General features: G+C 37.6%; 1 non-coding gene across 1 annotated transcript; it reads left to right on the top strand.

Moving 5' to 3' along the window:
• The first annotated feature begins 500 nt into the window (after positions 1-500).
• On the top strand, positions 501-607 carry LOC141710414 (small nucleolar RNA R71). The gene has a single exon (XR_012570936.1). It is a non-coding gene; the product is annotated as a small nucleolar RNA R71 (small nucleolar RNA).
• The last annotated feature ends 23,852 nt before the right edge of the window (positions 608-24,459 follow it).

The following is a 24,459-nucleotide window of genomic DNA, read 5'->3' as shown; positions in this document are numbered from 1 at the left end:
GAACTGTTTACTCACACCTTGCTGATATGGTGGCTGAATAGCATTCTGATTATTACCCTAGCTAAAATTTGGATGATTTCTGTTATTAGGATGATAAGTAGCTGGCACAGGCTGCTGTTGTCGCTGATAATTGTTCACATACTGAACAGATTCGTCAAAAAAGAGAACACTGATCCGTAGCATGAGAACCTTCACAAAGCTCACCGACCATAGCTATTTGATTGACTCCATAGGTAGCTAGAGAATCGACCTTCATAGACAGCGCTTGGAGCTGCGCTGCAATAGCGGTGGCTGCATCGACTTCCAGAATACCTGCTACCTTCCCAGGAATCATCCTTTGAGTTGGGTTTTGATGCTCATTTGCAGCCATAGTCTCAATAATATTATAAGCCTCAGTATAGCTTTTGGCCCAAAAGGCGCCTCCAGCTGCTGCATCGAGCATGGGCCGGGATTGGGCCCCTAAACCATTATAGAAACCAGTGATCACCATCCAATCGGGTATTCCATGATGTGGACACTTTCTCAACATTTCCTTGTAGCGCTCCCATGCTTCGCACATAGATTCTGTAGGTTGCTGCACAAATTGAGTAAGAGCACTCCTCATAGCAGCAGTCTTTTCCATTGGATAAAACTTCACTAGAAACTTTTGCGCAAGATCTTGCCAAGTAGTGATGGACCCAACTGGTTCAGAATGTAACCAGTCCTTAGCTTTATCCCTCAGTGAGAATGGGAAAAGCCTCAGCTTGATAGCCTCATCAGTCACACCATTATATTTGAAAGTACTCCAGATCTCGACAAAATTCCTTATGTGCATGTTGGGGTCTTCAGTCGCAGCTCCCTTGAAAGAAACAGAGTTCTGCACCATCTGAATAGTGCCCGGCTTGATTTCAAAGGTGTTAGCTTGGATAGCCGGATGAAGAATGCTTGACTGAATGTCATCAATTTTAGGCCGAGAAAAGTCCATAAGAGCTGGATCTGCCGGAACAATACGATCACCCATGATTACTGGCTCCTTCTGCTCACTTCCTGAATCCGAATCTTCAAAATCTATCTTCTCCGGAATATCAAGAACTTCATCTGTCTCCTCAGCTGTATCTAAAGTCCTCTTGCGAGTACGAGAATGAGTTTGCATAAATGCTCGCTAAAGTACCTGAAACACAACCGAAAATAATAAGTAACACGTCTTAATCACTGAGTCCTAACGACCAATGACGGTAAGTATATAAACTAAACAAATACGCCGAGTCCCCGGCAGTGGCGCCAAAAACTTGTTAGGGCGAAAACACGCGCTAATATTCACGCAAGTATACGCGTTCGCAAGTAATATAGAATACTTTCTAGTTCGTTCCCACAGAGACTCAGAGTAATTATGTTCAATTAAACTCACTCACCAATATATGATTATTCTCAATGTTAAGACAATAACACTTAGATTTAAGTGTCTAATTATTAACTATAATTAACTACTAAAATTAATCACTTAATTAAAACTTCGAATTAACAATATTAAAACACTCATGAGATCACAACTTCATTACTACTTCCTTCAATAGTCATTGTTATTACCCTTAGCATGCAACAGTGATGATATTAATCGAATAACACGAAACTGATAAAAGCCAACTTTCATTGTACTAATACCATTCTACCAAACATCCACAATAAAGATAGAAGTTGAATAGGCATCAATTATGTTGAGTACCTATATGTCTACAGAAATTGACAACATAATGATTTAAGAACAAGTTATTCCTTTTGATTATACAGGGCGAATAAAACGGTTAGAGTTACCTACTAATCATGCAGACCCGTACATGAACCTATGCTAGCATGGCAAGTTCTAAATCTCGAGATTCACCATCGCTTCACAAAAGATTAACACCCTATCTTATATGTTCGCGACGCACATAAGACGAATACGCACAACCAATACTAGATATCATACAATCATCACACACTAAGGTATTAAACAACTAACTAAAGAATTCCATAGTAAATCCGTTACGACCCCATGATCACGATTAGCCCATGCTAGCACTTATCGTCATCATGGGTTCATATGAAAACATGATAAATAAACAAAAAAGAATAATAATTAAACTAATTATATTAAACCAGAGTACGTCACAAGAGTAAATAGGTTCAAATCAAAGAAAACTAGCATCCAATGTTACAACGAAATAAAGAATCACAAGAAAATATGCTTCCTCTTCGTTGCGGTGTGCTAAAACGGTCTTCTTCCTTATCTCCTTCGCTCCTTGATTAATACAACGATCCAACACACGTGAAACGTCTCTGAAATCTACTTATATAGGAGTCCCATAAAACTCAGATTACTTAGAAGTTGGAAGCCAAACAGAAATAGGAGTCTAAAATAATAAATCTGATTTTCCGTCCCTGCGCGGCCGCTCAGCATAACTGAGCGGGCGCTCAGCTTCCTGCGCGACCGCTCAGCATAGCTGAGCGGGTGCTCAGACCCCTACTGGAAAATGGTCTATTTTTGCTCCGTTTCTTCGCTGTAATCTGCTCCTCTCTTCCCTCTTGCAATGCTAGACACATGCCAAGGCTTATTTTTGATGAATTCTCCCCCGAAATGCAACTAATACCCTGAAATGCACAAACACTAGAAAAACGCATCAAATATACAAAATACTTGATTTCAAGACACCAATTTAAGCTATTATAAGACGTTCTAAGTGGTATTAAATGCCACTTATCAGGATGTTATTCGATACTTGAGAGAGAACCCACATGTTGAAACAATGTCGAATCAAGCCTTTGCGAAAAGAAAAAAAAAGAAAGAACACAAAAAGTAGAAAAAAAAGATGAATAAATTACTTCAATACACATTGTTCTTATAAACAAAAATCTTTAGATAATGGGCACACTTAGAATTGACTAGTCTTTTTTTGTGGCATTTGTTACTCGAATTATTAAGTTTGTCGGGGGATTTCAAAACCTAGTGCCCTAAAACCATCTGGTTTGGGAGTCACTGACCTAAAGCTCGCTACATAGGTAACATAGAAAGCCTAAGAAAATAGACATCATAAAATCAATTGAAACAAAAAAAAAGAAAAGAAAAAAAAGAATAATTTTGTGAAGTTTGGCTAGATACTTGTTTTGATAGAGAATGGGTTAGTTCAATATTAGTTGAAAAAGAGAAAATGTTCTTAGACAGTTAAATCCATCAAAGGCCTTAAATTCACTACACACCTTGGGATCTTTTGTAAAAATTCTAAGTAAACATAAGCAGATTTGAGTCACCTACATCTTGGCTATTATTAGAAGAGTCTTTAAGGCATGTATTTTATTTATAAAATTTTTATGGATTAAAAACTAAGGTATATAATTGCTGTATTTATTACTAAGGAACGTGAGCTTCGTGGCTCGATTTGACTACTCTTGTATTTCGTGACTCAATCTGTCTTAACAAGATGCCTACGTACCTTGCTGATTGCCAAGGATCAAATAAAAAACGTAGTTCTGATTTATGGGGTGAGACCCCTTATATAGATGTTGGGAGTCCTTAAATTGGACTTGGGTTAGGTTACTTGGTTGTCTAGTTCAGAATTAGAATGGACTTTGGAGTCCTAAGTGGTAGGAAACTGATTCCTTATCCTTTTAGGTCCCTTGAAGGCTAATCTACTAAGCTTTTCGTCCTTATCGGGACTCTTTTTAACAGCTAATTTCTCCCATATTAATTAATTACGAAATTAATCAAGATTCAGGGTTTTGGGCCTTCTTTATTCCATCTTGCCTGATCTGGTCCATCAGGCCTGATCAATGCGTTGATCTTTTTGGTTTGAATATCATACATCTTCTTATTGGGCCTTGTAGCCCAAATCATGTGTAATTAATGCAATATTTAATTACATAATCAGGATTTATTTATTCCCTATCATTTTCCCTCCAAGTTTTAGGAAACCGTATAAGATTTTGCAAAAGTTAAGTTCACCCATTCCCTTACAAGGTATCGTTTTGTGTAAAGTGTGGAGCGACCTACACATTTACAATGATTTTCCTTGTACGCGGCTTCAGGGTTGTTTAAAAACTTCCCTACTATTTTCTTACCTTTTTCCCTCTTTTTAGGAATTTTCTGGTACTTTTTAGGAATTTTCCCTTTATTTCCGAGAATTTTTCTTAATTTCTGGAACTTTCCAAATTTTGTACAATTTTTTAGAAACATATTTTAACTTTCAGCCCTTTTTCGACCAGGATCCTAGTCGAAATTTTGACCTGGATCCTAGTCGAATTTTGGGATAGCTTCTTAATCCTGGTCAAAGAATTTTGACTAGGTTCCATGACCTGGATTTCGACCAGGATCCAAGTCGAACCTTCGACCTGGATTTTGGTCGAAATTTCGGTCCTTGTTTGATTCCTGTTCGTAAGGTTTCGACTAGGAATTACGACCAGGCTTTCGACCTGGATCCTAGTCGAACCTACGACTTGGATCTTGGTCGAAGTTTTGGTCTCTTTTTGATTCCTGTTCGTAAGGATTCGACTAGGAATCACAACCAGGGTTGTTTCGACCTGGATCCTGGTCGAACCCACGACTTGGATCTTGGTCGAAGTTTTGGTCCCTTTTTGACTCCTCCTCCAAAAATTTCGAGCTTGATCTACGACCAGGATTTCGACCTGAATCCTGGTCTTTTTGATAGGTGCCTTTCTGGCTTTCGTTCGAAAGAATTCGAACTGGATCCACGACCTCGACTTTGACCTCCATCCTGGTCTTTTTAACGCGCATTTTTCGGGCGCCTGTTCGAAATAATTCGAACAGGATTCACGACCTCAATTTCGACCTCAATCCTGATATAGGGTCTTTATTGGGCTTATTTTTCCAAATCCTACTTGGACTTGGGCCTTGTTTGGGCCTTCACTTTTCCAAATCCTTCTTGGATTTGGGCCTTCACTTTTCCAAATCCTCTTTGGATTTGGGCCTTCACTTTTCCAAATCCTTTTTGGATTTGGGCCTCCACTTTTCCAAATCCTTTTTGGATTTTGGCCTTCACTTTTCCAAATCCTTTTTGGATTTGGGCCTCGTTTGGGCCTTAAGAATTATTGAAGATATTCTGGAAGGTTCCAGGACTTATAACTCCAAAGATATTATGGAACATTCCAGAATTTGAGCTTTTTCTTTGGGCCTTCAGCTGAATGGGCTTTTTTGCACTTTCATCTTCCCTTTTCCGCCTATATAAAGGACTAACTAGGGTCACTCATTTCTCACTTTCTCACTTTCTCATTTCTGAATTCTCTTTCTTTTTTCTTCTCTTAAAGATCTCAGAGAAATAACTGTAGTGTTATTCCTAGTGGACTAACAATGAGATTTACAGAAGGGGGGTTGAATGTAAATCTCAAAACTTTTTCAAGTTTTGAGCAGTTTATGAAAGTTGTGTGTTCAAGAAGAACAAGTGTGTGAATTGCTTTAAGCTAATACAGACAGATATATATTCAAGCACAAATGTAAAGAACACAACAGACCTTAAAAACTTTTCTGGTGGATTTGTTGTTCCACCAGAGATGGTATTTTAGAAAATCTGTGATTAAACAATGTTGATCACAGCTGCATCCTAGTACAAACTAGATGAATTTTCTCTCAATATTTTTCTAAACAGCTCTGGAAAATCTCTCTTCTAATTACTAGCTTCTACTTGGTTTATATATTCCCAAGTGTACAAGTGAAGAACAATATAAAATACAGTAATAAAATATGATCTTCACTTGCTTCTTTTCCTGTTCACTCCAGTACTTTGTTGACTATTGCATCTTTGTACTAAAGAAGAACGGCTGCTTTTTCTGTTGTTCCTGAAATTCGGCTACCACATCTCAGTTGTCTCTATCAACCCATGTGCCTCTGTTTGTAGGTACAACTACCCCTTATCAACGGCTAATCATCAGAACATCAGTTGAAGCTTTCATCCGTTGATGCACTCATCCGTTGAAGACTTTATCCGTTGAAGCTTTAGAGACATCCGTTGAAGCTTAGCTTCTCATCCGTTGAAGGTCTTTAAGTCATCCGTTGACACCACTTCACTTATACAAAATTACAAGGCATGAAGTATTTACAATTGGCCTTCCTATCTGCATATCATCTAGTAGTCAACATGACTCATAGTTTCTCTCAACTTCCAAGAATTACATTTTAAATACAGAGACTGAAATATGCTACAACACTAGACTTATTTCTAAGTAAAGCTACACCATCAACGGATAGCCAAAGTGGTCTTATCCGTTGAGGCTACAGACACTAAATTTCTACTTAAGTATTTTGTTAAACATATCATCAAACTAATGCACATACATTCCTAACAATCTCCCCCTATTTATGTCTATAAGACTTGTAGGCATAAATTCAGGGTTAACTTGATGATAACAAAACACTTAACAGATATATGAATTGAAACTAAGTAGAAATTTAAAAATGCTGCAAAAGTGTATGTACTAGGAGATAATTGAAGATTTACAGTGTTTCCAAGGACACTCCTTTAGTCTGAGCAAATCATCTTTTTCTTCTTTGTTCCCTGGTTTTCTTTCCTAGCCTTTTGTCATTTTCCTCAATTTGGAGTTGGAGTTGTCTGAAGAATTCAGCTTCATCTTCAACACTGACATCCAACTTAGATTGCATTTCTTTGAGAGTTTCATTGCTGGCAATCTTGAGTTGGTCTTCAAGTCTGAAAAATCTTCTGACTCCTTTATCATCTCTAAATTCCATCAACCAATGAGGTGATTTGTGAATTTTCATTTCCCTTTCTTGAATGAGTAAAGTCCTTGGTAAAGCATTGGGCTCCCTCCAAGTTTTCCTTATATTGGCTATCTTGTTGAGAATTTCAGTCTTGGCAGTTCTGGTAAAGCCAGAATCCTTTTGTATAGCTGAATAGACTCTAATCAAGGTAGAGTAGCCTTCATCCAGAACCCTGTGGAGAGGCCATGTTCTTTCCCCAGCTCCTTTATATCTGAACACTAATCTCTCTGGTAGCTGTCTGTAGGCAGCTATTCCCCTTACATCCTCCAGCTCATCCAGATAGAGTTCAATGTCTGAAATTTCTTTTATGTCACAGATGTGAACATAATCATCTTTAGAAATGGGTGACTTGGGCTTAGGTTTTTGTTTTTGAGTGAATTTCTTAGAGGTTATGGGAGGTGTAGATTTTGGTTTTCTTTTCTGTTTCTTTGGTAGTGGAAGAGTGGTTAGAAAGGTAGGCAATTTGATAGTGTCCCAATCAATAGGTTCCTCTTTTGGAATGATTGGTTCACCATGGATGTTTATTGTGGGATCAGCAACAAGGGGTTCAGGTATGGAAGGTAGTGGTTTAGATATAGATTTGGTTACTTCAGTGATATCTCCACTCCTTCTATGTGCCTTGGCCTTTCTTCTGTTTCCCTTCTGCCATTCCTCTCTTTCTTCCACACTCTCACCAAATATACTCCCTAAAACCTCATCTAGGTTTGTAGTCTTGTCTTCACCCCTGACTTCAATCTCTTTTTCTTTTTCAACCAGACTTGACTTTAGCTGTTGTTCAAGCTTTGCTTGTGCTCTTTTGTCAGCCTTTAATTGCTTGTCTTCTTCCTTCTTGGCTATTGAGAATTTGGGATGTCCTTGCATCACACATATGCTCTTTCCCTCTCTAATGATAATAGCTCTATTTCTCCTTACAGCCTCATCCATGGTCTTTTTGAGATAAGCAATACTCCTGCCTAAAATCTTGTTCTCATCAGCTTTTGGAGGAGGAAAGTCCACTTCTTTTAAAGGATTCTTTGTTGAGTCCTTATTGGATCTTTCATTGGGCTTGAGAATTATAGCTTGTAGTTCTTTGGAAGAAGCTTCTCCATCCTTATGACTCCCTACTGGCATGAGCTCCATGTTGATTGGTTCAATTTTTGTGCTGTATTTCACAGATGTTGATTTGTCTTGTGTAGAACCAAACAACAGTTGCAACCTTTCATCAATTCTCCTCCTTTGTTCTTTCACTTGAATTTCAGCTGCTGCTAGCTGAATCAAATCAATTCCATCAGGCTTGCCCTTGATTTGAATGATTGGAGAAGTAGTGATGGCAGGAACTAGCACTTTAGATATGTTAACTTTTGTAGATGGCTCTCCTTCCCCTTCCCTTTTACTCTCCCCCTTTTTGTTATCATCAAGGAGAGGGGTCAAGCCTTGTGCTTTTGCCAGCTGCAGCAGGAGACTGGTTTGAGATTGTTGATTGTGAAGAATGGTGGCCACAGAATCTTCAATAACTTGAACTCTGTCTTCTAACTTGGCCAACCGTTTTTCAGTAACAGATTCTTTCTTCAATCTCAAAACCAAGTCCTGCAATGTACCATAAGGCATGACTGAATCCAATTTTTCTGAAGTATAGGTTTTCAAGTCAGCAATATCCTTCCTGAGATCATCCATACTCAGATTCTGCTTCACTTGCTGCAGCTTCATGAGATGCAGTGAGTCCAGGTGAGCTTGAAGGATAGCCTTGATACTTGCATGTGAAGTATTCTGAATGGCCTGTTGAATAGTGTTGATTTGTTTGACTAAAGAGACATTGAATTCCCCTGATCTATACTCCTTAGTCAAGGCCCATTCAGGTAGATTTGGAATTGAACTAGGGCCTTCATCTCCCCCTAAGTTCATGCTTCCATCAAAAGAAATAGAGTCATCATCATCAGAATTTGCTCCAAATTCCTCAGATGGCTCACCAGCTGTAGAAGGCATTTTGTGAATGACAGCTTTATCCCTTTGAAGAGATTGTGTTGTGTGCACTAGATGTAGTGACCTTTCTGCCTCCTCATTGCCCTGAGCAGCCACCAGTTGATAGGCTGTCACAGGATGAGTAAAAGTGTCAGCATCCAAGGAAATGTTATCAATTACAGCTTTGTAATGTTGCTGAAATTGTCTTTCCTTTTCAGCATCATCCACAATCATTGACTCATTAGCAATGGCTGGTTCCACCCTTGTATCTACTGTACCTGCTTTTCTCTCTTTTTCTCTATGTTCTTGCATCAGGGGCTCCCCCTGGCTCACACAACTCACTCCCTCACCTTCACCTACTAAGGTGGTACTCCACTCACTTACTTTTGCCATGCTGGAAGAAATAGCATGCATTTTTGAGCTCTCAATCTCTCCTTTTGCCTGGGAGCAACCCAGCCTCTCACTCAAATTGTCACTCCCTTCCCTCAATCCTAAGAGTCATTGCACAGTATTCATGTCTTCTACACTTGGGATTAATTCAGTTATTTGTGTAGAGACTGTCAATGGATGTGGAATATCCGTTGAAGGTGAAACTGATGTTATCAACGGATAACTGCTGTTAAGCTTATCCGTTGAAGAACAACCACTTGTCAACGGATGAGTGATATCCGTTAAAGAAGGAAAAGAAGTTGAAATTGAAAGTGATATAACTGTTGAATCTGTGTAGATTGATTTGAGATGTGGTGACACAGATCCTTCAATTATATCTGAAAGAATTTGCGGGTGATCCAACAAATCATCTAAGAGATGATGATCACCTGTATTTGAGTGGGGCTTCTCCCTGAGTTGTAAAGAGGGAGAATCAGGAATTGATGGGAATAACATATCCACATCCAGAGATGGTGATGAAGTGTTTGGTGATTGATGTGTGATTATTGTGAGAGAATGGGGCTGTGACTCCACATTTATTGGAGTCACATCAAACTGAGTTTGAGAAGGCATAGATACAGATGGATGTATCTGTGCAGTGTGTGCACCCTGTGTAGAAGATTGGGTTCTGGCCTTCTTTCTTCTAATAAAGGCTTTTGTTGGTGAGTGTTTGACTTTAGTGTCCCTCCCTCTTTTGTTCTGTGTTCCTGGTTTGGAACTATTTTCAATAGTAACATCCTTTTGGGAGGATGCTACTAGGGATGTGCTAGATACCTTTTCAACCACCACAGCTTTTTGAGAAACTGTGGCTTGGCTAGCTTGGGAAGCACTCAACTTTCCTTCCTTATCCTGGGGGTTTCTTTGATGTTCACCCCTCCCCTCACCACTCACACCCTGTTCACTCACCTCAGGGTTAATAGTTGGTGTTACAACTGTTGTCTTTTGAGAAACAACAGAGGTGGATTTCTTTGTCTTGGATTTTGAAAGTTTAGTTCTGGTGACCTTGGTAGAAATCTGTTGGGGCATCACAGATTTCATGGCCACACTAGAAGATAAAGAAATAGAGAGGTTGGAAGAAGTAGGAGTTGTAGAAGCAATTACCTCACCTACCTGAGGTGCATTCATGATTGGTAAATATACCAATGGCACACTGCTGTTAAGATCCATTCTCTTCAAGTCTGCAAGAACTCTTTTCTCTTGTGCCCAACACTTGAGTTTATTATTCTCATTGATTATGACTAAACCTTCAGCAACATGGTTAGCCAATAACATAAAGAATCTAGCATAATAGATGTTATTAGGTCTATTAGCTTTGTTACCCAATCTAGTACCTAATTCTAGCATCACATAGTTGCTAAAGTTAAAATACCTATCAGAAACAAGCATATAGAGCATATTAACCAGAGATGAAGTTATGGCATCAAAATTACTAATTTTCCCAGAGAAAACCTTTATAAAGGCATCCCCAAGGAAACTCCATTCTTTCCTAAGGCCTTTTCTTCTAATACTCCCTAAATTAGCAGAGTTAAGAGAATAACCTATGGAATCTAACATGCTGGATACATCACTATCAGTGTGTGGTGTCATGGCATTGTTCTCAGGCAATTTAAAACATGCTTGTAAATCATCACAGTTAATACAGTGAATTTTACCTTTGAGAGTGAAGGAGATAGTCATATCCATGGAGTTGAACTCAGCAGTTGTCCAAATCTCCTCAACTACTTCACAGAAAATTGTTGGGGCTTCCAGCATTGCATAGCTAAGTTTACAGTTTTTGATGAAGTCCATCATTTTGTGATAGTCTGAGTGGGCTTCATTCTTTTCTACCAAAGCTATGAAATTGTTCTTTTCATAGATGAACCCAGATTGAGACATAATCTTCACGACTGGTGCCATTGTTGTGAGTAGAAATTGCAGAGAATAACTTGAAGTTTTTACAGAGAGAAAATGGTAAATGCTTGAAATTTCAAGAAAGCGTAAAGTAAAAATGAACAATCAGAAGGACTTATATGCTTTCTCAAATTAATAAACAAAAATATAAAATAAAGATTTATCAATAAATATGCGTTAGTGAATTTCAGCCGTTTAAGAATAAACTCTAAGCATTCTAAAAACTACCTTTAAAACCAATACATACAGATGTATGTATGAGTATCAACGGTTAAGAGAATAGAATCAACGGCTGTTAAACACCTGAATCGATTGATGTGACATTTCAACGGATAAGGCAAATTGTCATCCGTTGAAAGGTACTTCTGTTTTATCCGTTGACGGATAAAAATTCCAGAAATGTATTTGTCTTTCAACGGATAATGACTATCCGTTGATAGAGCAATTTTGACTTTTAACGGATAGGGAACATCCGTTGATGGAATAAACTATGTTAAAAGTCAAATTTGTTCTTAGCAACTAATATATTTCAGGCTTCAAATCGAATTGCAATAAAGACATGAATTTTAAGAGTAATTAAGCATACCTAGCTCACTTACCAATCTTGTGAATGTTGATTCATCAAGTGGCTTGGTAAATATGTCAGCAATTTGTTATTCACTTGGAACAAAATGTAGTTCCACTGTACCATTCATGACATGCTCCCTAATGAAATGGTACTTGATATCAATGTGCTTGGTCCTTGAGTGCTGCACAGGATTCTCTGTTATGGCTATGGCACTTGTGTTGTCACAAAAGATAGGAATTCTATCAACATGAAGTCCATAGTCAAGGAGTTGGTTCCTCATCCATAACACTTGAGAACAGCAACTTCCAGCAGCAATGTATTCAGCCTCAGCTGTAGAAGTAGAGACTGAATTTTGCTTTTTGCTAAACCATGATACAAGCTTGTTTCCCAGGAATTGGCAGGAGCCTGTTGTACTTTTCCTATCTATTTTGCAACCTGCATAGTCTGCATCTGAATAACCAATTAGATCAAAGCCAGATTCTCTAGGATACCAAATACCTAAATTTGGTGTACCCTTGAGATATCTGAAAATCCTTTTGATAGCAATTAAGTGAGACTCCCTAGGATCAGCTTGGAATCTAGCACAAAGACATGTAGCAAACATTATATCTGGTCTACTAGCAGTTAAATATAAAAGTGAACCAACCATGCCTCTATAACTTGTAATATCCACAGACCTTTCAGTCTTATTTAATTCAAGTTTGGTGGCAGTGGCCATGGGAGTTTTTGCAGATGAACATTCCATTAAGTCAAACTTCTTTAAAAGATCATAAATATATTTAGTTTGACTAATGAAAATTCCATCACTAACTTGTTTAACTTGTAAACCAAGAAAATAGGTTAGTTCTCCCATTAGGCTCATTTCATAATTACTTTGCATTAGCTTAGCAAACTTTTTGCAAAGTTTATCATCTTTAGAGCCAAATATTATGTCATCTACATAAATTTGAACAAGTATACTAGAGCCATTAACATCCCTAAAGAAGAGAGTTTTATCAACAGTACCTCTAGTGAAGTGATTCTTCAAAAGAAATTTTGATAATGTTTCATACCAGGCTCTAGGTGCTTGCTTCAGTCCATAGAGTGCTTTCAACAGATAATACACATAGTCTGGAAAATTTGGATCTTCAAATCCTGGAGGTTGACTTACATAGACTTCTTCCTCTAATTTCCCATTTAGAAATGCACTCTTGACATCCATTTGATAGACTTTGAAATTGGCATGGGCTGCATGGGCTAGAAATATTCTGATGGCTTCAAGTCTTGCAACAGGAGCATATGTTTCATCAAAATCTATTCCCTCTTGCTGAGAATAGCCTTTAGCAACCAGTCTGGCTTTATTCCTTATGATAATGCCATTTTCATCCATCTTGTTTCTGAATACCCACTTTGTGTCAATAGGACTCTTGTTCTTTGGTTTGGGTACCAGCTTCCATACTTGGTTTCTCTCAAATTGGTTCAGCTCTTCCTGCATAGCTAATATCCAATCTGGATCCAATAGAGCTTCTTCCACTTTCTTAGGTTCCTCCTGAGACAGAAAACTACTATACAGACATTCATCTTGAGTGGCTTTTCTTGTTTGCACTTTAGATGATGCATCACCAATGATCAGTTCAAAGGGATGATTCTTGGTCCATTTCCTTTGTGGTGGAAGATGTGCTCTAGATGAGGTGGCCTCAGTATTGTCATGATGTGAGACAGAGTGTTGACTAGTTGAAACTCCCCCTGAGTTGTTAGTCCTTTGCAGGGAACTTGGAGTTCTATCAACTGATGATGTAAATCGATTATCCATTGATGAACTATGATCAACGGATGCTTCATTTTGTACTTCAACGGATGATGCACTATGTCTTTCAACGGATACTGCATTGCCTCTATCAACGGATGCAGCATTTTGTGCATTATCCAGGGGCATGTTTTGAATCCCTTTTGAAGTGTCATCTCTATCAGTCTCCTCTTCACTATCATCACAATATATCTCAATGTTGTCAAATTTGAGTCTCTCATTATGTCCCTCATCTGTTAGTCCATCAATCTTTTCATCATCAAACACAACATGCACAGATTCCATAACAATGTTGGTTCTTAGATTGTAGACCCTATAAGATTTTCCAGCTGAGTAACCAACAAATATCCCTTCATCAGCCTTTGCATCAAACTTCCCTTTATGGTCAGATTGATTCCTCAGTATAAAGCATTTACATCCAAAGACATGAAGAAAGTTTAGAGTTGGTTTTCTTCTCTTGAACAACTGATAAGGAGTCATGCCTTTAGCTTGATTGATCAAAGAAATATTCTGAGTGAAGCAGGCACAATTAACAGCTTCAGCCCAGAAATATGTTGGTAACTTTGATTCTTCAAGCATTGTTCTGGCAGCTTCAATTAAAGATCTGTTCTTTCTTTCAACAACCCCATTTTGCTGAGGTGTTCATGGAGCTGAGAACTCATGCATGATTCCATTTTCTTCACAGAACAGCCTTAATGTCGAATTCTTGAACTCAGTTCCATTGTCACTCCTGATATTTCTAACCTTCAAGTCAGGATGATTGTTGACTTGCCTGATGTGATTGATAATGATTTCACTTGCTTCATCCTTTGATCCAAGAAAATAGACCCATGAGAACTTTGAGAAATCATCTACAATCACTAAGCAATATCTTTTTCTTGCAATAGACAATACATTGACTGGTCCAAACAAATCCATATGTAGCAGCTGTAATGGTTCATCAATTGTTGTTTCAAGCTTCGTTTTGAATGATGTTTTCCTTTGTTTGCCTTTCTGACAAGCATCACACAAACCATCCCTTGAGAATTCAACTAGAGGGATTCCTCTAACTAAGTCCTTTTTGACTAGATCATTCATTGTCTTGAAATTCAAGTGAGATAGCTTCTTGTGCCATAGCCAACTTTTAACTGTGCTTGCTTTGCTGAAGAGACAAGTAATGGATTCTGCATCTGTAGAGTTGAAGTCAGCTATGTACACATTTCCTTTTCTAACTCCAGTTAGAACCACTTTGTTGTCTTTCTTACTAGTGACAACACAGGCTTCAGAATTGAAGGAAACTGTATTCCCTCTATCATATAGTTGACTGATGCTCAGTAAATTATGCTTGAGACCATCAACTAATGCAACTTCATTAATGATGACATTCCTTGTTGAAATCAAGCCATATCCCATAGTAAACCCTTTGCTGTCATCTCCAAAGGTTATGCTAGGGCCAGCTCTTTCCTTGAACTCTGTGAGCAGGGAGAAATCTCCTGTCATGTGTCTTGAACAACCACTGTCCAAGTACCATAGATTTCTTCCATTTCCCTGCACACCATAAAATCAATCAATTTGATTTTGGTACCCAAGTTTCCTTGGGTCCATCCTTGTTAGCCTTTCTCCTAGACTTCATTCCTCTTGCATCTTTAGACTTAGGTAAGTTTGAGTCAACCTTGGTCTTAGATGTAGTTGGTTGAGGTGTAGGGTTAGTCACAGAATCATTTAGCACATTTGTAAAATTATTAGGCATTGATTGTGCAAACATGTTATTCCACATGGGCATATTGTATGGCATTTGAGGCATACTAAATGCAGCAAGATAAGGATTGTTAAAATATGGCATGTTTATAATATGTGCATAAGGATTTTGTTGAGACATAATAGGCATAGCATGCAGAGGTGATGCAGACATATTAGGCATAGAAGAGGGTACAGTTATGGGAGTCTTCTTAATGGATTTACAACTAGCAGATAGATGATTAACACTACTACAATGCACACAACTTTTTCTAGGAGCATACCTATCAGGTGTGTAATTGTTGTGTTTATTAACTCCTACCTTCCCATTTCTGTTGGATTTTCTTTTAGATTCCTTTTTATCCTCAACCATCTTGAGCCTATTATTTAACTGTTCTAAGGTCATGTGCCCTACATTCACCTTACTGACATCTTTGGATGTGCTTGCTTCTTCTTTGACAAAGTTCTTTGAAGTTGAACCAAACTTTTTGTTGAGTTTCTTTAGATTCTCTCTTTTAGAAACATCTGCTTGTTTTGATTGAGGAACCTTCAACGGATGCTCCTTTTCTTCCTTCAACGGATAACTTTCATCATCCGTTGATTCCACATCCGTTGACAGCCCATCAATTAATTCCAGTTTCTTTTTATTTTTATCCCAGGCAGTTTCACAGAATGATTCAATTCCTTGGACCTTAGCAATTTGGGCACTTACATCCCTAGATGTCTTCCAGGCTTTAATCACCTCTTGCTCTTTCTCTAATTGATTGGAAAGTATTTCTACTTTCTTAACAGATTCAGCTAGTTCATTTTCAACAGATATACAATGCAACTTAGTTTTCTCTAGGTCAATCATCTTATCTTCTAACAAAGCATTTCTATTACTTAAAAACAGATTGTTCTCTCTAATCCTACTATTTTCTTTAGCAAGAGATTTAAGAGACACACGCAAATGATACAATTCAGTAGACATGTCATTAAAAGCATCATTGCACTCTTCTTTAGTAAGCTGTGTTAAGTCAGTAGTGATTACCTGATTGCTTGATGAACTAACTTCATTTTCTTCAGAATCAGCCATGAGAGCAAGGTTGACATACTCCACATCTTCATCCTCTTCATCTCCATTAGCTGCCCAGTCCCTTTCTTGAGTAATGAAAGCCCTCTCCTTTTGCTTGAGTAGATCAAAATATTTCTTTTTGTAATCTACTTGCTCAAATTTCTTCTTTTCAGAAGTTGGCTTTCTGCACTCACCTGCAAAGTGTCCACTTATACCACAATTGAAACACTTGAACTTGGATTTGTCCACAGTGTTTTTGTGAGGTTTAGTGGCTCTAGTGTTTTTCTTGAATTTCATCTTTGCAAATCTTCTGGACAGAAATGCAAGATGCTTATCAATACCATCTGAGTCATATTGGCTGGAGTTGTCTTCATTTTCAGCAACTTGCTCTTTCCCTTTGCTTGATTCCTGATTTCTTATTCCAACTTTGGAGTTTGATGTAGATCTCGCAGTTTCTTGTCTGCATTTCCTCTCATCTTCAGCTACCAATGCAACTGAACTTCCTTTCTTTCTCCCCTTCTCCAATACCTCATCCTGTTCCAGCTCTAGTTCATAAGTCTTCAAGATTCCATACAATCTTTCAAGAGTGAAGTCCTTATAATCTTGAGAGTTTCTTAAGGAGACAGTCATGGGTTTCCATTCCTTTGGCAAGGATCTTAAAAATTTAAGATTTGAATCCTTTACCTGGTACACTCTTCCATACAGCTTCAGTCCATTCAACAGCTTTTGGAACCTATTGAATGTTTCATTTAAAGATTCATTTTCTTCAAAATGAAAGTATTCATACTGTTGAATGAGAAGCTGCATTTTGTTTTCTTTCACTTGTTCTGTACCTTCACACAGTAGTTGAACTGTGTCCCAAACCTCTTTGGCAGTTGTGCAATTTATCACATTATCAAACATATCCATGTTAAGACCATTAAACAAAATGTTCATAGCCTTCTTATCCTTGTGGACTTCTTCTGTGTCTTCCATTGTCCATTCTGCTCTAGGTTTTGGAATGGATTGACCAACAGCAACTGTGGCTGTAGCAACTGTTGCTACTTTGTGGGGAATGTGAGGACCATTCTCAATGCAGTTTACATAACCTTCATCTTGGGAGAGTAGATGAAGGTGCATTTTCACCTTCCAATGGTGATAACTGTCTTTGTCAAGAACTGGGATCTTTACTGCAATATCCTTCTTACTCATCTTTGTTAGATTCCAAGACCTTTAAACTCTTTGTATGTCAAGAGCCTGCTCTGATACCAATTGTTATTCCTAGTGGACTAACAATGAGATTTACAGAAGGGGGGTTGAATGTAAATCTCAAAACTTTTTCAAGTTTTGAGCAGTTTATGAAAGTTGTGTGTTCAAGAAGAACAAGTGTGTGAATTGCTTTAAGCTAATACAGACAGATATATATTCAAGCACAAATGTAAAGAACACAACAGACCTTAAAAACTTTTCTGGTGGATTTGTTGTTCCACCAGAGATGGTATTTTAGAAAATCTGTGATTAAACAATGTTGATCACAGCTGCATCCTAGTACAAACTAGATGAATTTTCTCTCAATATTTTTCTAAACAGCTCTGGAAAATCTCTCTTCTAATTACTAGCTTCTACTTGGTTTATATATTCCCAAGTGTACAAGTGAAGAACAATATAAAATACAGTAATAAAATATGATCTTCACTTGCTTCTTTTCCTGTTCACTCCAGTACTTTGTTGACTATTGCATCTTTGTACTAAAGAAGAACGGCTGCTTTTTCTGTTGTTCCTGAAATTCGGCTACCACATCTCAGTTGTCTCTATCAACCCATGTGCCTCTGTTTGTAGGTACAACTACCCCTTATCAACGGCTAATCATCAGAACATCAGTTGAAGCTTTCATCCGTTGATGCACTCATCCGTTGAAGACTTTATCCGTTGAAGCTTTAGAGACATCCGTTGAAGCTTAGCTTCTCATCCGTTGAAGGTCTTTAAGTCATCCGTTGACACCACTTCACTTATACAAAATTACAAGGCATGAAGTATTTACAATTGGCCTTCCTATCTGCATATCATCTAGTAGTCAACATGACTCATAGTTTCTCTCAACTTTCAAGAATTACATTTTAAATACAGAGACTGAAATATGCTACAACACTAGACTTATTTCTAAGTAAAGCTACACCATCAACGGATAGCCAAAGTGGTCTTATCCGTTGAGGCTACAGACACTAAATTTCTACTTAAGTATTTTGTTAAACATATCATCAAACTAATGCACATACATTCCTAACATGTAGATCGAAGTTTTTGAGCCCCAAAGCCTTCATTTAGCAAGCCAGCCCCTATTTGCAGCATTACTTCAGGTAAATACCTTTCTCTCTTCTTTTCTTTTGCTCATTTTTGCATAGCTTGTGTTTAAAATTGTCTTATTTTACGCCCTTTTTCCAGATGGCTGATAAGAGAATGACTCGTTTGGCCAAGATGAACGTGGCTAAAAAGTCTAATGAGTTCCCCATTCGATCATGGTACACTTCTTTGATTGATATGATCAACACCCGAGGGGATGAGTACCCGTTTAACGCGCATCTAGACGCGCATGACCACATCAGTATCTTCCGGATCCAAAGGAGCTGGACAAGTTGAGTATTTTTTTCAAGATCAAGGAACCCTTCAAGCTGGTTCTTGCGGGTCCAGCCGACAGGGCCTGTCAATGGAAGAAAGACGCTCTATGCATCTACAGGGACACTCTAAGGGCAGGTATCAGACTCTCCTTTCATCCTTTTATCCCTGTTCTGCTAGCTGATGTGGGCATCAGCCCTTGCCAACTCTCTCCAAACTCTTGGAGGCTAATTCTTTGTTACCTGTCACAATATGCCAAGCACAACGTCCCTACCTCAGTTGCTGTGTTCAGAAAGATCTTTCAATTCAAGAACAGCCCCGACAAGAATCCGGGGTGGGTTTCTTTGAACCAACGCCCAACTGTTCCCCACATAGTGAATGGGAAGTCCATCCCCGACAATAACTTGGGGTGGAAGAAGGAATTTATGTACGTCCTTTGGGAGGGCGGAGATTGGGGCACCCTCTTTTGTTCGTCATTTGAGCAAGCTATGGATGGGAGCCCGAATGACATAGTTTTATCTGAGGAGGAGACCAAGGCTGTGGCGCCCTCCAAACCCAGGTCAGAAGTTTGGGGTCCACACACACACCTTAATTATAACCTGCTTATAACAATAATAAAGATAATAATAATATATGCAGTGACCCTACTTACCAACCACCACGGACCGCAACAGGTTAAAGTATGCACACAAGCCAAACACACTAATATATTACAAACCGTTCAAATCCCAACTATTTCAAACTCAAACTAAGTATTAAACATTATTACAAACTTTTACAAACTTAAATTATTCCAAAAGAAGGCTACTAGCTCAGCTTTCTCAACCTGAACCCCTAGCTCTCGCGCTGGACTGGGGATCCTTGCTACCAACTGGTTCCTTTTTAACTGGAAAGAATATAAACAACATCGCACAAATGAGCTAACTAGCTCAGCAAGTCACAATGACAAAACTGAGAATAATGATCATCAGGTGAATATGATTATGATATCAAGTGAACAATGGATTATGATTTAGAATTGGATATTATACTTTTAATTTAAAAACCAAGGTTAGGCTGCTGATCAGTCACGCACTAACCCCAAGCAAGGCATACAGCATTGCTCTAACTACTGGATCCAAGGCACACATTGGCCTAACTTGACCATTATATGGTCTGACCATGAATCTGGACCACAATTTTATAAAAACCAATCCAATTCTAACATAATAACAGAATATGCAATAATAAACAATTAACCGAAATCATTAACAACAATAAATGTTTAACAATGAAAAGGTTTCAATCCTTGTAAGGATCAATAAGGCAATTTAAAAGCTTGGATGCTGGGTAATGAAAGAATTGGATAACAAAGGAATCAACATTTCAGGGTTTCAAAGATTTGGGCTTTCAATGCATAGGATACAATGATTGAATGTACAAGTAATTCAGTTCAGTGTTTGAGATTTTGTTTGCATGTATTTGTGGAATAGTATCGTATACTTGAGGTTCGTGTTTGGGTATACAACAATCAATGGGCTAGAAAGAATAAGGTTTATGGCTCAAGAACAATAACTGGAATCAGAGTTTAGGTTTCAGTGCTTCAAAGCACTTGCAATATCAATCTGACTATCAAATACTAAAATATCTCGAGAAAGTTCAGAACACTTGCCTGATATTAGCTTACTACACTGCACTCGTTTCCAATCACAAGCGTCTTACTCTTCAACTATCTGTTTCCCTTTCCTACGTCTTGCCTCTTCTGCTCACATATCATAAGCATCTATCAATAATTTACTCATGAAATTCTATTCAACACATACTTCTATCTACCCTTCGTTTTACCCAAATCCGATTAACGGATTGAAAGTTATGCAATAATTAAGTAAACACCGAATATATAGACCGATAGTCAATTAACAAGTCACATATAGCACATAATACATCACGTAATCAATGATATATTATTTATAAAGAAGTCTCGGGTCATAAATAGGCTTTCTGGTATTTAAAATGATTTTTAAAACATTTTTCGGAATTAAAACGGGTCGTTGGATCAATTTCGGGTTAATAAATAGGGTTCGGTTGGCCAATTCTGGCTCCGAAATAATTTTAGAATAATTATCGAGCCTTGGAAATAATTTAGAATAATATTTCAAAGCTCGAAACTATTTTTCAGAATTTTTAAATCATTTTTAAATAGTTAAATCTAATTAAATAATTAATTAAAATCAATTAATAATTAATTAAATCAATTAATCAATTAATTTTTGAATTAATTGACCAATTAATCAATTAAAAATTAACTAATTAATTCAGATTTATTTGTGAATTAAAAATAATTTTCGGAATTAAAATAATAATTTTTAGAATTTTCAGAAATTAAAAACGAATTTTTATAATAAAAATAAATAGGAAATATGATTTTTAAACATTTTTAAACAGGAATCCTAAATTTGCAAAGTCTGGAAACTTCAGGGACCTAACTGTATCGTCCCCAAAAGTCCAGGGACCAAACTGCAATTTTACACCCCGTCGCCGGAAAACACAGAGGTGGCCGGAGAACACGTTCCCGACGTCCGCACCCCACCAACACCTCCAGATCACATCTATATATCACCAGGAACTCAACCATACCAACAAATCATTCTAATCATCCCTGAGTTGGCCGAAATTTGGCCGTGAAGTTTTGCAATTTCCGGCGAACATCGGAAAACTTCAAAACACAACTCCCTTCTCTACAGACCTCGTTGGTTCATGAAACTTATACAACTAGATAGCAAATTTCACAGAGAACACAACCCACTATAACACAACAACAATCTATCACAGAATAAGAAACTCCCAAATTTCAATTAAGAACATTCATACGGATTATAAACCCTAATTTTAAAATTCGAAAATCAAACTCAAATTTGAACATGTTATTGAACTCCAAATCAGACGTATGACATATGAAAATCATCAGGAAAACAAGCTCTACAACATGCAATCATCAAATCATACAAACAATCATCCGAACAAAAATTCATATTTTTAATAAAATAGATTCGAAAATAAATAAATGTTTAGAAAAATAACCTTGATTTATGTAGGTGTATGGATTACAGAATCTGGTAGAGCTCTTCAAGACCTTCAGATTGGTTACTCGAGCTTTCCAAACTGAATTCAATAACACCTCCAAATGCTTGTTTAATTCTTAGAACAGTTTTAGGAAATTAGGGTTTTTCTCTGAAAATTATATAATTATCTGTCTGCAAATGATTTTGATACGAAATAAAATACGGTAAAAGGCTATTTATAATTACGGAAAATTAGGATCCCGTTGGATCATTCCGGATATAAAACGGTACGTTTATTTGTAAAAACTGATCCAAACGGTATCAGTTTTCGGGATAATTATCCAAATCAGTACAATTTGTACTGCGGTCTTGGTCTCAGCGCCTGGTTACACGTATTACGAAGTGATAATTGTGATAGTTTAATAAAAAGCTCCCGTTTATCGAAAATACGGGTTTTATTGATTTACCGGAACGAATATTGTATCGAAAATGTTGCGCCGGGACCCGCGCAGGACAAACCGTACGCCGGATCGAAAAAGTCGAAACATGGAAAATGCTCGAAATATTACAATTAGGTTAGGTAGGAGTTCTCGAAAGAGTTTCGGGTTCCAAAAACGTAACAACGGTTGACGTCGGTTGGTTCCCGTTTTTATAAAATAGACTTTAATTACCCGGAAAAAGATTTTAGAAATTTCATATGATTCTTATAAATCCATAAACCAACATAAAAATAATTAGGAAGATATGATAATTATCTATATTTTATTTTGGACATATAAAAATTAAAATACTCAATTAATATTATTTTTGAATATTCGAGTACAGATAACACTTAACAATTAGCTCACAAAATAGATACTGAACACACATAATAATTATATAATAGCAAAAATAATTACACGATATATCCCGGATATTATATCCTTCCCCCCTTAAAAGGATTCTGTCCTCAGAATCTCTAAGAAAACAAATGAGGGTACTTTTCTCTTATATCACTTTCTAACTCCCAGGTTGACTCTTCAACCTTTGAGTTTCTCCACAATACTCTTACTAACTTTACCACTTTATTTCTCAATACTTTCTCTCTTTCCTCTAGAATCTCTATCGGACTTTCTACATATGATAAATCTGCTTGAAGTTCTATTGGCTCATATTCTATTACATGCCTGGAGTCTGGATTATATTTCTTAAGCATTGATATGTGAAAAACATTGTGAATGTGCTCCATGTGCGGAGGTAACGCCAACTCGTAAGCTACCTTGCCAATACGCTTTAGGATTTCAAAAGGTCTGACATATCTTGGGTTTAGCTTCCCTTTCTTCCCAAACCTCGTTAGTCCTTTCCACGATGATACTTTCAATAATACCAAGCTTCCTTCTTTAAATTCCATGTCTTTTCTTGACTGGTCTGCATATTTCCTCTGACGATCTAGTGCGGCTATTAATCTTTTCTGGATAATTTCAACAACTTCCTTTGTCTGCTACTTCATCCCAATATACTGGAGATCTACATTTGCGTCCATAAAGGGCTTCATAAGGTGGCATCCCAATGCTGGCATGATAACTGTTGTTATAAGCAAACTCTACCAGGGGTAAATGCTCGTCCCAACTTCCTTTGAAATCAATAGCACAAACACGTAGCATGTCCTCGATTGTCTGGATCGTTCTTTCACTTTGGCCATCCGTTTGGGGGTGATAGGCCGTACTAATATTCAATCTTGTTCCCAAACATTCTTGAAAACTCTTCCAAAATCTTGAATTAAATCTTGGATCTCTATCAGATACGATAGACACTGGAACTCCATGACGAACTACGATCTCTTTCAAGTACATATGAACTAACTTGTCGAGCGAAAATCTTTCATTTATAGGCAGAAAATGAGCTGACTTGGTAAGTCTATCTACTATAACCCAAATGGCATCATGATTAGTCCTTGTCCTTGGTAATCCAACTATGAAATCCATGGTAATATGTTCCCACTTCCATTCTGGAATCTCCAATGGCTGTAGCAATCCGCTTGGTCTCTGATGCTCTGTTTTAACTCTCTGACAGGTATAGCATTTGCTAATCCTTTCCGCAATTTCCCTCTTCATATCTGGACACCAATAATTCTTCTTTAAATCTCTGTACATTTTGGTACTCCCTGGATGGATGGAATATCTTGAACTATGTGCCTCTTGTAAAATTTCATTTTTCATCCGTTACTGGTGGAATCCAAATTCGTGAAGAAAACCTAAGAATACCTTGATCATCTTGTTGCGTGCATAATTCCTCACCTACCAAACTATTTATATCTTGATCCATTACCTCTTTCTGGCATTTCTTTATTTTCTCCAATAACTCCGGTTGGAAAATCATACCGTGCACTTTTGCTTCCTCAGGCTTGCAAATTCTAATCTCCAATTCCAATTTTTGAAATTCTTTACATATCTCTTCAGGTACGGATAACACATTTAACTTTTCCTTCCGACTTAACGCATCTGCTACAACGTTCGCCTTACCGGGATGATAATTAATCGAGCAATCATAATCCTTGATCAATTCTAACCATCTCCTTTGTCTCATATTAAGTTCTTTCTGGGTAAATATATATTTCAAACTTTTGTGATCCGTGAAAATCTCACACTTTTCTTCATACAAATAATGTCTCCAAATCTTCAAAGCAAATACTATGGCTGCTAACTCCAAATCATGAGTAGGGTACTT

Source organism: Apium graveolens, chromosome 2 (assembly GCF_009905375.1).
Source record: "Apium graveolens cultivar Ventura chromosome 2, ASM990537v1, whole genome shotgun sequence".
Taxonomy (NCBI): domain Eukaryota; kingdom Viridiplantae; phylum Streptophyta; class Magnoliopsida; order Apiales; family Apiaceae; genus Apium; species Apium graveolens.
This window is presented reverse-complemented; position numbering and strand designations above follow the sequence as displayed.